The sequence below is a fragment of the Triticum dicoccoides genome, chromosome 3A (genome assembly GCF_002162155.2).
Source record: "Triticum dicoccoides isolate Atlit2015 ecotype Zavitan chromosome 3A, WEW_v2.0, whole genome shotgun sequence".
Lineage (NCBI taxonomy): Eukaryota > Viridiplantae > Streptophyta > Magnoliopsida > Poales > Poaceae > Triticum > Triticum dicoccoides.
The window spans coordinates 740,711,941-740,727,253 of NC_041384.1; positions in this window are offsets into that span (position 1 = coordinate 740,711,941).

Sequence of the window (15,313 nt, forward strand, 5' to 3'; positions counted from 1 at the left end):
TTCTGGCTCCGTCCCTGGGCGCAATCTGATGTGACGTCGCTGGAGTAGGACGAGGCCGCCACGCGATGACAAACCAGCCCTGCCAGCCTAAGACGACATACGTGCCAGACATCCCATGGCACCGCCGGAGAAACACGGACGTAGAAACACATTCATGCCGGAATCGCCAGTAGCATGCACGCTCCCCGTGGACCTCATACTGGAGATCGTCGCGCGCACCAACCTCTCCACCCTCATCTGCTGCGCAGCTGCCTGCAAGGACCTCCGCCGTGACATCTTCTCTCCGTCCTTCATCCGCCGCGTCACCCAACAAGGTGGCATCCTGTCTTCCCGTTTCCTTGCCTACGTCTACACGAACAAAGATGTGGATGCTCCACGACCCCTCTCGCTGGTCCATCCAGTCATGCCCGCTGCTGCATCCTTCTGCAATGACCACCTGTCTCGCTTCATGTCAGGCCACACCGCCAACCTCTTATGCGAATACGAACCCATGACATCGCATGGCGGCCTCGTCCTACTCCAGCGACGTCACATCAGATTGTGCCTGAACAATTCCAACCACCTATGTGTGTATGACTTCATCACGGGCGACCGCACCTTCTTCTCGGCTCCGTCGGGCATTTCGATAGATTGGGATTTTATCACATATGTTCTCTCACCGCCGCCGATGGCATCGGCTGCCCATTCAAGCTAGTGGCCGCTGATGTGGACTCCAACCTCGATGGCACTAGATGCAATATCAGAGTTCTGACCGCCACATCATTAAATGTTGGCCACACCAGCTGGGGACCTGTAACTTATGATGGTGACATCGACCTCACCTTAGGGTCACTCCAAAGAGAACACGACGGTGTCGTCGTTCATGGAAGTGTTATCCACTGGCTTGTAGTATGTGGTTATGATAAAATACTCACCTACAATGTCCACAAGGGGAGTTTAGACACGACGAAGCTCCCGCCCGTCAAGTGCCAAGAAAGTCAGCGACACCTAGGGAAATCGCCCGACGGGAAGCTGCGGTTGCTTGTCACTGACGGGTTCACGGTCTCCTCTTGGCTACAACTCAACGATGGTGAATGGGAGCGGGAGGCCGTAATCGATCTGGAGGAGAAGCTATGGTCGTTGCATCCCTACATCCCTCCGGGCGCTGTGATAATTGAGTTTGAGGGCTCTGGAGAGATGAGCAGCGCCGTGCTGCTGAGGATGTGGTCTAATGAGTGGCCTCATGGTCTGCTCATTATCCTTGACTTGGAGACGAAGGAGATGCGCAGGCAAGCCAAACGTCTCGTGTTTAGCTCCTTGATGTTTGAGTTCGACTTATGTGAGCGGTTGCTAGCCAAGAAAACATTTTCCGAGGTATGTTCTCATGGCATCTGTTGCCATTGAGTAAATTAGGGGATCAGGATGCAAATGCATACCCAATACTCAAAATTCTTTTGGGTTGGTCATTGTAAAACTCGTGATGTAGTTTGTTTTGAATAAGTACATTTTTTTAACCGGAGTTCAAAAACATATATCAGCGATCAATTAAGTTGGGTCAGTGACTTGGTGTCCTGTTAAGGAGGAGAAATCAAAATGATATTAGTTTGACGATCTATTGAGCATAGCGTTGATAAGTTGGTCACTTTATTAGGTGACTGCAATTTCTTTTGCTATGGGACGAACAAAACAAAACGGAATGATAAAAAACTGACGTCAGATTTTTTATGTGTCAGAACGAACGCCTCTCCTACTGTTTGATCTTATAGCACAGATCTCAAGTCGATTTTGGTACAATGCACTGTGGTTGCTTCTACAGGGTAGACGATGGTGATGCACACTTGCTCGGGTACAATAACAGTGGTCATGCAGGGAACACCGGGGATCGCAAGAGTACATCAGGATACGTCTTCTTCCTCTGCAAGAACTTGATCACATAGAGCTCCCAGAAATAGAAGGTTGTTTCTCTTTCTTCCTGTGAAGCAGAGTACGTCACCGCATGTGCAGCAACATGTCAAAGCATTTGGTTAACTGGCCTTATTACAGATATGAAGGGCGACTCGCCACCAACATTCAAGCTCATGGTTGATAACCAATTAGCCATAGAACGGAGTAAGAATCCTGTTCACTATGGCCGCAGCAAGCATATTGATATAAAGTTCCATTACGTTCGCAATTGCATGGAGACCGGACTAGTGGAGATTGATCACGTTGGCACACAAAATCAGCTGATGTGCTAACAAAGGGTGCATTTCAGCGAGCTGCGTAAGCGTCTGGGAGTGATCAGAATCAGCAGTGGGCAATGAGATTAAGGGGGTGAAATGTTGTTTTTTCGAGAAAACTTTCGATCTATTCATCTTTAATCATGGCAATACAAGAAACACCAGATATAGTAAAAATTACATCCAGATCCGTAGACCACCTAGCGACGACTACAAGCACTGAAGCGAGCCGAAGGCATGCCGCCATCATCGCGCCTCCCTCGCCGGAGCCGGGCAAAACTTACTATACTAGACAGTCGGGAAGTCGTCGTGTTAAGGCCACGTAGGACCAACACGCCGATGAAGAGTGGCGTAGATCGAAAGGATCCAACCTAACACTAGTAGAAAAAGGGTCAAACGTGAAGCACATTAGTGCTGATTTGAATTTGAGCCGACACTAATGTGTACATAAGTGCCGGTTCCAACGGCTAGCCGGGCCGCTCTCATTAGTACCGGTTCGTGGCGAACCTTTAGCACCGGTTCGTGCCACGAACCGGTACTAAAGTGAGTGGTGGCAGGATGTTGTCAGTCCGGGGCCCCTCCAGCACCTTTAGTACCGGGTCGTATCACGAACCGGTACTAAAGGTCGTCCTACATAGACCCTTCGTCCACCCGAGTTCGCTCTGTTCTTTTTCCCTCTCCTCTCTGTTCTTTTTCCTCTTCCTCTCAAGCTCATCACACATTTTGCCCAAAATTTGTCAAGATTTGAAGGCCCCCATCCATTCAAATGATCACAAAGGTTAGCAACTTTTTCCTTTCATCTCTCATTGCTAGATTAGCTCGTGCAATGCTTTATATAGTGATTGATTTTTGAGTTTAGTAATTTGGGAGGAATTATATGTATGTGCTAGTATTTGATTTATATGCAATTTGAGGTCAAAAATAACACTTAGTTTGCATATGTAGGTGTGATTTACTTAGTACCTTCTAAATCTCCGTCGTAACCACCGTCGATCGCTCGCAACGTCCCGTCGCCGACACCACCTTGTGGTGAGCCTCTTGTTCATGAAGTTTTATATAAACAATTGATGTTTGTGTGATTTGGATATATAGTTACTCGTATAATTATCTTACCCATACGTTGTTTGTTATACATAGTGCCATGGTTTTGATATTCATCCCTGTCGGCCCTCGTCCGGGTTATGATTCGGATGTGGTATATTCTCTTTTAAAACTATTCATTGCATTTCGTGTTTATGACAAATTATGCCCATCAAGTTGACATAGATATTTGTATGTAGGAGGTAGTTGAACCGGAAATTCCAACCGACCCTATTGTCGAGAGGTTAAATTTAGTTGAAAGAGAAAACGAGGATTTAAAGGAAATATTGAAAAGAATTGAGGGGGAGAAGATGGAATTGGAGTTGCATGTTGCTGATGTCGTCGATGATCACAAGATTAAGATGGAGAAAATGCGCTTGAAGATTAGAAAGATTAGAAAATATGTCATTCATAGTGAGGCTTGGTATCATTATGCCGTTGGATCAATTGTTACCTTAGTTGCGATCTTGATCGCATTTGTTGTTGCATTTAAATTCTTTAGCTAGAGAGTTATTTGTTTGTTGCATTTAAGTATTGTATGATCTTTATGTATGAACTTTATGTATTGTATTAATTTGATGTTTTCGGTGCTGTGTATTGAAGATGAGCCAACAATGGATGTACGATGACCGATGCTCTCCCGAGTTCATTAATGGCGTGCGTACTTTTATGCTTGCGGCTGAGGCAAACAAGCGAGCGGATGGTTTTATGCATTGTCCATGTGCTTGCTGTAAGAATGGTCACAATTACTCTACGTCAAGAACCATTCACGTCCACCTGTTTGAGTCTGGTTTCATGCCCCACTATAATGTTTGGACCAAGCGTGGAGAAAGAGGGGTTATGATGGAAGACAATGAAGAAGAAGAGGACGACGACAGCTATCCTGGCCATGGGTTCCCTGAATACGATGATACAACAATGAGGGAAGAAGCTGAGCCGGTAATGCGGGAAGAAGCTGAGCCGGGAATGCGGGAAGAAGCTGAAGAAGAGGCATCGGATGAGCCCGTTGATGATCTAGATCGGGCCATTGCCGATGCAAAGAGAAACTGCGCAAGTGATTTGGAGAAGAAGTTGCAGCGCATGTTAGAGGATCACAAAAAAATGTTGTACCTGAATTGCGTAGGTGACAAGAAAAAGCTGGGCACCACACTGGAATTGCTGCAATGGAAGGCAGAGAATGGTGTATCTGACAAGGGATTTAGAAAGTTGCTGGTAATCATAAAGGATATGCTTCCAAAGGACAACGAATTGCCCGAGAGTACGTACAAAGCAAAGAAGGTTGTCTGCCCTCTAGGGTTAGAGGTGCAGAAGATACATGCATGCCCTAATGATTGCGTCCTTTATCACGGTGAGTACGAGGATTTGAACGCTTGCCCGGTGATGAAGCTATGTACCTAGGGTAGGGTCATGGACCTGTCCTAACTACCCTACCCAAGGACATCTCTAGAAGAAAGCACCTTTCAATCGACTTGGAGGTGTTTCACTCGACAGACTCGAAGACACTCGACCAAGAAGCAACCACTCGACCAAGATCCAACCACTCGACGGCCAGGAGACCTAAAGTCACTCCGCACGCTAACGGTCGGTCATTAAGTAGCTTTTATGGTCATCATAGCACTTTATTAGGGGCGTTACCAGTAACGCCCGACCTTAATATATTTGAAACCCTGCATAACTGAGGGCCGGAGGGGTCTGGCGGACTCTATATAAGCCACCCCCTCCTCAGTGTAAAGGGTTCGCACCCTGTAATTCATACACACATAATCCAGTCGACCGCCTGCGGGCTCCAAGACGTAGGGCTATTACTTCCTCCGAGAAGGGCCTGAACTAGTAAACCTCGTGTGCTTACAACTACTCCATAGCTAAGATCTTGCCTCTCCATACCTACCCCCCTACATTACTGTCAGACTTAGAACCACGACAGTTGGCGCCCACCGTGGGGCCGGTGTCTTAGCGATTTGTTGGAGGAGTTGCGATCTTTTCCGACCCAAATCATCATGGTTTTTGGCGGAGTTTTGGTGGAGGGCTGCGAGATCCGTCTCGGCGCGCTCACGTTCATCGCCTACGACTCCGCTTGGCTTCAGGAGGCTCCGCTCGACGTGGACGCACTCCCTGTCCGCGGGGCAACGCACTTTCGCGCGTGCGTCCGCGGCATCCTCTTGCGGCAACCATCGACCCATTATCGGTCGGCACCTGTGTTGTCCTCCCTCCCTGTTTCCCGCCGGTGCAAGCGCTCCGGTCGGTCGAGACTTCAGCGGTGGGTGAGACACGCGGTGGCACGCCAGTCGGCCACCCCTCAAGTCACGGCGATCGAGCCCGACGAATCCCTCTACGGCCTGTTCGACCTGTCGACTGGCTCCGCAGAGACCGCATCCGAGTGCGACAGCAGCGATCCGGCGGCGGAGGTTCTGATGGTCGATGGACCGCGCAGTCCTCCCGGTTTTCCCCGCACCGACGGAGGCGCGGGTGGAGGCGACCCGTCGCATCCCCATGAGGAATATCTCCCCGAGCCTATCACGTCGCTGCAGAGAGAAGAACTTCGTCACCGGAACATGGATGCACTGCACACTCCTATCGTTGGAGAAACCCCCGAGGCTCGTGCCTTGGAGGACGCGCGCCTGGCAAACTTGGCTGAGCGCACTCGACTGGAGAACCTCCAGCGAGCACTCGACGAGCGTGCGCGACAACGGATTCTAGAATCCAGTCGACGTCAGCTCTTTCTGCCCCCGCAGGTATATCGAACTCCGATTCAGAATTTAGCAGCTGCAACCCGTATAGCAGAGTCGATTCAACCTTCCTAGTCAGAGGTTGGCAGAGGCTTGCTGCAGATCAGAGCGTTACTCCGGGCAGCAGGAGACTAGAATTCCGCTGTTTCTCAGTCACGGAACATGATTCATAGCAGATCCATTGCTGCAGACACAGTCCAGTCGGCTCATAGCCCAAGATCGCCCCCGAGGCGTGAGGGATGTGGGGATTGGCGTGATCAGTATGGGAACCGTGAGCAGTATGATCACCGATTCGATCATGATGATCCACGTCGAGTGCCTACCCCTCCCCCGAGGAGTGGATCGTATGTGCCTCGACAGCAAGATGACAGGCGCCCTCATAGTGTTGGGCGAAGGATTCCAGTCGACCCCAGGGAACCGGGCTTTGATGCGAGATCCATTCTCGTTCAAGGTTTGGTCGACAGGAACAGAGCTCACCGAGAAGGTCACGACAGAGATGCACCTATCAGCAGCAGAGTACATGTTTCGTGGCCAGAGTGCTTTAGTACAGCCATCAGGGCCGCTGTGATTCCTCCCAACTTCAGGTTGGCGACTAGAGTATGTAAGTTCACTGGTGAGTCCAAGCCCGATATTTGGCTTGAAGACTACCGAGTGGCTGTGCAGATTGGCGGTGGCAATGATGAAGTGGCCATGAAGCACCTGCCTCTCATGTTGGAGGGCTCGGCCAAAGCGTGGCTGAATCAGTTAGCACCCAGCAGCATTTACACTTGGGAAGATCTCGCCCGAGTGTTTGTCACCACATTTGAAGGAACATTCAAGCGACCGGCAGGGCTGACGGAACTGCGGTCTTGCGTGTAGAAGCCGAATGAAACTTTGAGGGATTACATCAAGAGATGGATCATGTTACATCACACGGTACAGAATGTGCCTGATCACCAAGCAGTCTGTGCCTTCAAAGAAGGCATCAAGTACAGAGAACTAAATCTGAAATTCGGTCGAACCGGAGACATGTCTCTGAATCGTATGATGGAGATTTCCACCAAGTACGCTAATGGTGAAGATGAGGATCGACTCCGGAGTGGTAAGCACAAGTCAGTCGCCCAAGAAACCGGAGAAGGAAATTCCAATCGGAAACAGAAGCGGAAAGCCGAGCCAGTTGCTCCTGGGGAAGCCTTGGCTGTAACTCAAGGAAAGTTTAAGGGGAAACCCAAAGGGCCTTGGAACCCCAAGAAAGTTAAAGACCAAGATGGAAATGATGTGTTGGATTTGCCATGTCACATCCACACCAAGAAAGATGAAGAGGGTAAGCTCATTTACCCGAAACATACCACTCGACAGTGTCGGCTCTTGATCCAGCAGTTCCAGGGCAAACAACCCAAAGATAAGGAAAAGGAGTCGGACAAAGTTGAGGACAAGGAGGACAGTGATGATGGATACCCCTAGGTCAATTCCACCTTGATGATTTTTGCTGATGTTGAAAGCAGAAGTCGACTAAAAGTTATCAACCGTGAGGTGAATATGGTTGCTCCGGCGACCCCCGGTTATCTGAAGTGGTCTCAGACTGCCATCACATTCGACCACTCCGATCACCCAACGCACATTGCCAGCCCTGGGAGGCAAGCTTTGGTGGTCAACCCAGTTGCTAAAGGCACTCGACTGACCAAAGTCTTGATGGATGGTGGCAGTGGTTTGAACATACTGTATGCTGAGACGTTAAGAGGGATGGGCATTCCGATGTCCAGACTCAGTACCAGCAACATGAGTTTCCATGGAGTCATTCCTGAGAAGAAGGCTGAGTCACTCGACCAAATTGCTCTTGATGTGGTTTTCGGTGATTCCAAGAATTACCGCAAAGAAAAGTTGACGTTCGAAGTTGTGGATTTACAGAGTGCTTATCACGCTATTTTGGGTAGGCCAGCTTATGCACGCTTCATGGCTCGACCATGTTATGTGTATCTCAAATTGAAGATGCCTGGTCCCAAAGGTGTGATCACTGTTACGGGAAATCGGAAGAAATCAGAAGAGTGTTTTCAGAAAGGCTAAAAGATTGCTGATGCTCAGATGGCAGTGGTGGAGCTGCAGGAGTACCACAAGACTGCAGACTCGAGTGATTTTTTGCGAGCCAAGAAGCCCGCTACAGAATCAGCTTTTCAGTCGTTTGGTGAAACAAAGCCGGTTCACATTCACCCGACCGATCCCAGTGCTTCTTGATACGTCTCCAACGTATCTATAATTTTTGATTGCTCCATGCTACTTTATATACTGTTTTGGACTATATTGGGCTTTATTTTCCACTTTTATATTATTTTTGGGACTAACCTATTAACCGGAGGCCCAGCCCGGAATTGCTGTTTTTTGCCTATTTCAGTATTTCGAGGAAACAAAATATCAAACGGAGTCCAAACGGAGTGAAACCTTCGGGAACGTGATCTTCTCACCGAACGTGATCCAGGAGACTTGGACCCTACTCCAAGAAGTTTCCGGGGAGGTCACGAGGGTGGAGGGCGCGCCCCCTGGGCGTGCCCCTTGCCTCGTGGGCCCCTCAGAGCTCCACCGACGTGCTCCTTCCTCCTATATATACCTACGTACCCCCATTAGATCAAAGACGGAGCCAAAAACCTAATTCCACCGCCACAACTTCCTGTATCCACGAGATCCCATCTTGGGGCCTGTTCCGGAGCTCCGCCGGAGAGGGCATCCATCACGGAGGGCTTCTACATCAACACCATAGCCCTTCCGATGAAGTGTGAGTAGTTTACTTTAGACCTTCGGGTCCATAGCTAGTAGTTAGATGGCTTCTTCTCTCTTTTTGGATCTCAATACAATGATCTCCCCCTCTCTCGTGGAGATCTATTCGATGTAATCTTCTTTTTGCGGTGTGTTTGTTGAGACCGATGAATTGTGGGTTTATGATCCAACTTATCTATGAATAATATTTGAATCTTCTCTGAATTCTTTTATGTATGATTGAGTTATCTTTGCAAGTCTCTTCGAATTATCCATTTGGTTTGGCCAACTAGATTGGTAGTTCTTGCAATGGGAGAAGTGCTTAGCTTTGGGTTCAATCTTGCGGTGTCCTTACTCAGTGACAGAAAGAGTTGCAAGGCACGTATTGTATTGTTGCCATCAAGGATAACAAGATGGGGTATTTATCATATTGCATGAATTTATTCCTCTACATCATGTCATCTTGCTTAAGGCGTTACTCTGTTTTTTAACTTAATACTCTAGATGCATGCTGGATAGCGGTCGATGAGTGGAGTAATAGTAGTAGATGCAGGCAGGAGTCGGTCTACTTGTCACGGACGTGATGCCTATATACATGATCATACCTAGATAACCTCATAACTATGCTCAATTCTATCAATTGCTCAACAGTAATTTGTTCACCCACCGTAGAATATCTATGCTCTTGAGAGAAGCCACTAGTGAAACCTATGGCCCCCGGGTCTATTCTCATCATATCAATCTCCATTACTTTATTTTACTTGTTTTGCTTTTACTTTTCACTTTGCATCTTTATACCAAAAATACCAAAAATATTATCTCTATCAGATCTCACTCTCGTAAGTGACCGTGAAGGGATTGACAACCCCTAAGTGTTGGTTGCGAGTTGCTACCGTTTTGTGCAAGTACGAGGGACTTGCGCGTGACCTCCTACTGGATTGATACCTTGGTTCTCAAAAACTGAGGGAAATACTTACGCTACTGTGTTGCATCACCCCCTCCTCTTCGGGGAAAACCAACGCTAGCTCGAGACGTAGCAAGAAGGATTTCTGGCGCCGTTGCCGGGGAGGCCTACGCCAAGTCAAGTCAAGATTTACTCTCCCGTCAACGAGCCATTTCTGGCGCGGTTGCCGGGGAGGCCTACACCAAGTCAAGTCAAGATTTACTCTCCCATCAATGAGCCATTTATGGTGCCGTTGCCAGGGAAGCCTACACAAAAGTCAACATACCAAGTACCCATCACAATCTCTATCTCTCGCATTACATTATTTGCCATTTGCCTCTCGTTTTCCTCTCCCCCACTTCACCCTTACCGTTTTATTCGCCCTCTCTTTCCCAATCTCCTCCTATTTTCCCCTTTGCCTTTTGTTTGCTCGTGTGTTAGTTTGCTTACCTGTCGCTATGTCGAATTCCTTATCCGCTCCTATGTCTCCCGAGTTTGAAGTTCTTCACTTCAAGCAACGGCAAGGAGAAAACTTAAAAGATGCTTGGTATAGGATGATGGAATCTTATCGTAAGTGCACCCTAGAGGTGAACTTTAGAATTCTTCTTCGCAATTTTTATGTTGGGTTAAACATGACGCATAGACAACTCTTGGATTGCATGGCCAAGGGAAATTTCATTAATATTGATCCCGGTATTGCGCATGAGATTATAGAGGGAATAGTGGGAACACCACCCCAAAAGGGAGGATCTCATCCTACCCAGGAAGAAACCCAAGTGTTTGAGAAGATTTGCGAAGTAACAAAGATTTTACAAAAGTCTCTTGAGCCTCTTAAAAATATTAGCGGAAATCTTAACCGTATGAATATGTTGATTACTCTTTGCAATAAACGGTTGGATTCTTTAGATCTAAAAATTTCCGAGTATGAAGGGAAGAGGGAAGAACCCCCCGGATTCGAGCATGACTCCGCTAAAAAGTTGAAAATTAAAGATGGCAATACATAGATCTATCCTTGCTTTTATGCCTAGCTAGGGGTGTTAAACGATAGCGCTTGTTGGGAGGCAACCAATTTTATTTTGTGTTTTTTGTTTTTGGTTCTGTTTAGGAATAAATAATCCATATAGATTCTGTTTAGATGTGGTTTTATCTTTTAATTAGTGTTTGTGCCAAGTTAAACCTATTAGATCTTCTTGGAAGATAGTTATTTGATCTTGCTGTAATTTCCAGAATCTTTGCGCTTAGTGCCTGAATTTTCAAAAATCACCAGAACGTGATAAAATAGTGATTCCAATTGCTGCTGATCAATAAACAAATTGCACAGGTCTTCTAATTTTAGTAGAATTTTTTGGGTTCCAGAAGTTTGCGTTAGTAACAGATTACTACAGACTGTTCTGTTTTTGACAGATTCTGTTTTGCGTGTGTTGTTTGCTTATTTTGATGAATCTATGGCTAGTAAAATAGTTTATAAACCATAGAGAAGTTGGAATACAGTAGGTTTAACACCAATAAAAATAAAGAACAAGTTCACTACAGTACCTTAAAGTAGTCTTTTGTTTTCTTTCTCTAACGGAGCTCACGAGATTTCTATTGAGTTTTGTGTTGTGAAGTTTTCAAGTTTTGGGTGAATTCTTTTGATGGATTATGGAACAAGGAGTGGCAAGAGCCTAAGCTTGGGGATGCCCATGGCACCCCCAAGATAATCCAAGGACATCAAAAAGTCAAAGCTTGGGGATGCCCCGGAAGGCATCCCCTCTTTCGTCCACTTCCATCGGTAATTTACTTGGAGCTATATTTTTATTCACCACATGATATGTGTCTTGCTTGGAGCGTCTTGTATTATTTGTGTCTTTGCTTGTTAGTCTACCACAATCATCCTTGCTGTACACACCTTTTGAGAGAGCCATGTATGAATTGAAATTTGTTAGAATACTCTATGTGCTTCACTTATATCTTTTGAGCTTGATAGTTTGCTCTATGTGCTTCACTTATATCTTTTTGAGCGTGATAATTTTTGCTCTAGTGCTTCACTTAGATCTTTTAGAGCATGGTGGTGGTTTGTTTTAAAGAAACTTGATCTCTCATGCTTCACTTAGATTATTTTGAGAGTCGTTAATAGCATGGTAATTTGCTTAATGTTAATATACTTGGTATTCAAGATATGTGAAACTTTCTTTTTAGTGGGTTGAATACTAAGATAAGTTTGATGCTTGATAATTGTTTTGAGATATGGAGGTGATAATATCATAGTCGTGCTAGTTGAGTAGTTGTGAATATGAGAAATACTTGTGTTGAATAGCATGCACGTATGGTTAAAGTTGTGTAACAAATTTGAAGCATGAAGTGTACCTGGCTTGTGCATCCTTATGAGTGGCGGTCGGGGACGAGCGATGGTCTTTTCTTACCATTCTATCCCCCTAGGAGCATGTGCGTAGTACTTGATTTTTGATGACTTCTAAATTTTTGCAATAAGTATATGCGTTCTTTTGACTAATGTTGAGTCCATGGATTATACGCACTTTTACCTTTCCGCCATTTGCTAGCCTCTTCGGTATCGTGCATTGCCCTTTCTCACATTGAGAGTTGGTGCAAACTTCGCCAGTGCATCCAAACCCCGTGATATGATACGCTCTTTCACACATAAACCTCTCTATATCTTCCTCAAAACAGCCACCATACCTACCTATCATGGCATTTCCATAGCCATTCCGAGATATATTGCCATGCAACTTCCATCATCATCATCATCATCATCATCATCATCATCATGACATGCTTTACTTTTGTCATATTGCCATTGCATGATCTTGTAGTTGACATCGTATTTGTGGCAAAGCCACCATGCATTATTTTTCATACATGTCACTCTTGATTCATTGCACCATCCCGGTACACCGCCGGAGGCATTCATATAGAGTCATATCTTGTTCTAGTATCGAGTTGTAATCATTATGTTGTAATCAATAGAAGTGTGATGATCATCATTATTAGAGCATTGCCCAATAAAAAAAAAGAGAAAGGCTAAAAAGAAAAAAAGAAAGGCCCAAAAAAAAGAGAGAAAATAAAAAGGGCAATGCTACTATCTCTTTTTCCACACTTGTGCTTCAAAGTAGCACCTTGTTCTTCATGTAGTGAGTCTCATATATTGTGCTTCAAAGTAGCACCATGATTTTCATATAGTGAGTCTCATAATTTGTCTTGTTCATACTAGTGGGAATTTTTCATTATAGAACTTGGCTTGTATATTCCAACGATGGGCTTCCTCAAAATGCCCTAGGTCTTCATGAGCAAGCAAGTTGGATGCACACCCACTAGTTTTCTTTTGTTGAGCATTCTTAGCCCTAGTGCATCCGTTGCATGGCAATCCCTACTCCTTGCATTAACATCAATTGATGGGCATCTCCATAGCTCATTGATTAGCCTCGTTGATGTGAGACTTTCTCCTTTTTTGTCTTCTCCACACAATCCCCATCATCATATTCTATACCACCCATAGTGCTATGTCCATGGCTCGCGCTCATGTATTGCGTGAAGGTTGAAAAAGTTTGAGATTATTTGAGTATGAAACAATTGCTTGGCTTGTCATCGGGGGTATAGAAGTTGGGAACATCTTTGTGTGACGAAAATGAAGCATAGCCTAACTATATGATTTTGTAGGGATGAACTTCCTTTGGCCATGTTATATTGAGATGACATAATTGTTTGATTAGTATGCTTGAAGTATTATCATTTTTTATGTCAATATAAACTTTTGTCTTGAACCTTTCGGATCTGAATATTCATACCATTTTTTATGTCAATATGAACTTTTGTCTTGAACCTTCCGCATCAAAAATTCTCTTTTTATCATTTACCTACTCGAGGACGAGCAGGAATTAAGCTTGGGGATGCCTGATACGTCTCCAATGTATCTATAATTTTTGATTGCTCCATGCTACTTTATCTACTGTTTTGGACTATATTGGGCTTTATTTTCCACTTTTATATTATTTTTGGGACTAACCTATTAACCGGAGGCCCAGCCCAGAATTGCTGTTTTTTTGCCTATTTCAGTATTTCGAGGAAACATAATATCAAACGGAGTCCAAACGGAATGAAACCTTCGGGAACGTGATCTTCTCACCGAACGTGATCCAGGAGACTTGGACCCTACTCCAAGAAGTTTCTGGGGAGGTCACGAGGGTGGAGGGCGCGCCCCCCTGGGCGCGCCCCCCTGCCTCGTGGGCCCCTCAGAGCTCCACCGACGTGCTCCTTCCTCCTATATATACCTACGTACCCCCATTAGATCAAAGACGGAGCCAAAAACCTAATTCCACTGCCGCAACTTCCTGTATCCACGAGATCCCATCTTGGGGCCTGTTCCGGAGCTCCGCCGGAGAGGGCATCCATCACGGAGGGCTTCTACATCAACACCATAGCCCTTCCGATGAAGTGTGAGTAGTTTACTTCAGACCCTCGGGTCCATAGCTAGTAGCTAGATGGCTTCTTCTCTCTTTTTGGATCTCAATACAATGATCTCCCCCTCTCTCGTGGAGATCTATTCGATGTAATCTTCTTTTTGCGGTGTGTTTGTTGAGACCGATGAATTGTGGGTTTATGATCCAACTTATCTATGAATAATATTTGAATCTTCTCTAAATTCTTTTATGTATGATTGAGTTATCTTTGCAAGTCTCTTTGAATTATCCATTTGGTTTGGCCAACTAGATTGGTAGTTCTTGCAATGGGAGAAGTGCTTAGCTTTGGGTTCAATCTTGCGATGTCCTTACTCAGTGACAGAAAGAGTTGCAAGGAACGTATTGTATTGTTGCCATCGAGGATAACAAGATGGGGTATTTATCATATTGCATGAATTTATTCCTCTACATCATGTCATCTTGCTTAAGGCGTTACTCTGTTTTTAACTTAATACTCTGGATAGCGGTCGATGAGTGGAGTAATAGTAGTAGATGCAGGCAGGAGTCGGTCTACTTGTCACGGACATGATGCCTATATACATGATCATACCTAGATAACCTCATAACTATGCTCAATTCTATCAATTGCTCAACAGTAATTTGTTCACCCACCGTAGAATATCTATGCTCTTGAGAGAAGCCACTAGTGAAACCTATGGCCCCTGGGTCTATTCTCATCATATCAATCTCCATTACTCTATTTTACTTGTTTTTCTTTTACTTTTCACTTCGCATTTTTATACCAAAAATACCAAAAATATTATCTCTATCAGATCTCACTCTCGTAAGTGACCGCGAAGGGATTGACAACCCCTAAGTGTTGGTTGCGAGTTGCTACCGTTTTGTGCAGGTACGAGGGACTTGCGCGTGACCTCCTACTGGATTGATACCTTGGTTCTCAAAAACTGAGGGAAATACTTACGCTACTGTGCTGCATCACCCCCTCCTCTTCGGGGAAAACCAACGCTAGCTCGAGACGTAGCACTATTCCGACTCATATCTCAACAACACTCGACTCCAAATAGGAAGAAGCGCTCATCCAGTTCCTCCGTGAGAATTGGGACATCTTCGCATGGAAGCCTTCTGACATGCCGGGTGTTCCCAGAGGGCTAGCTGAGCACCGCCTACGAGTCGACTCAAAAGTGAAACCTGTCAAAGAACATCTCCGACGGTCCGCCGTCCAGA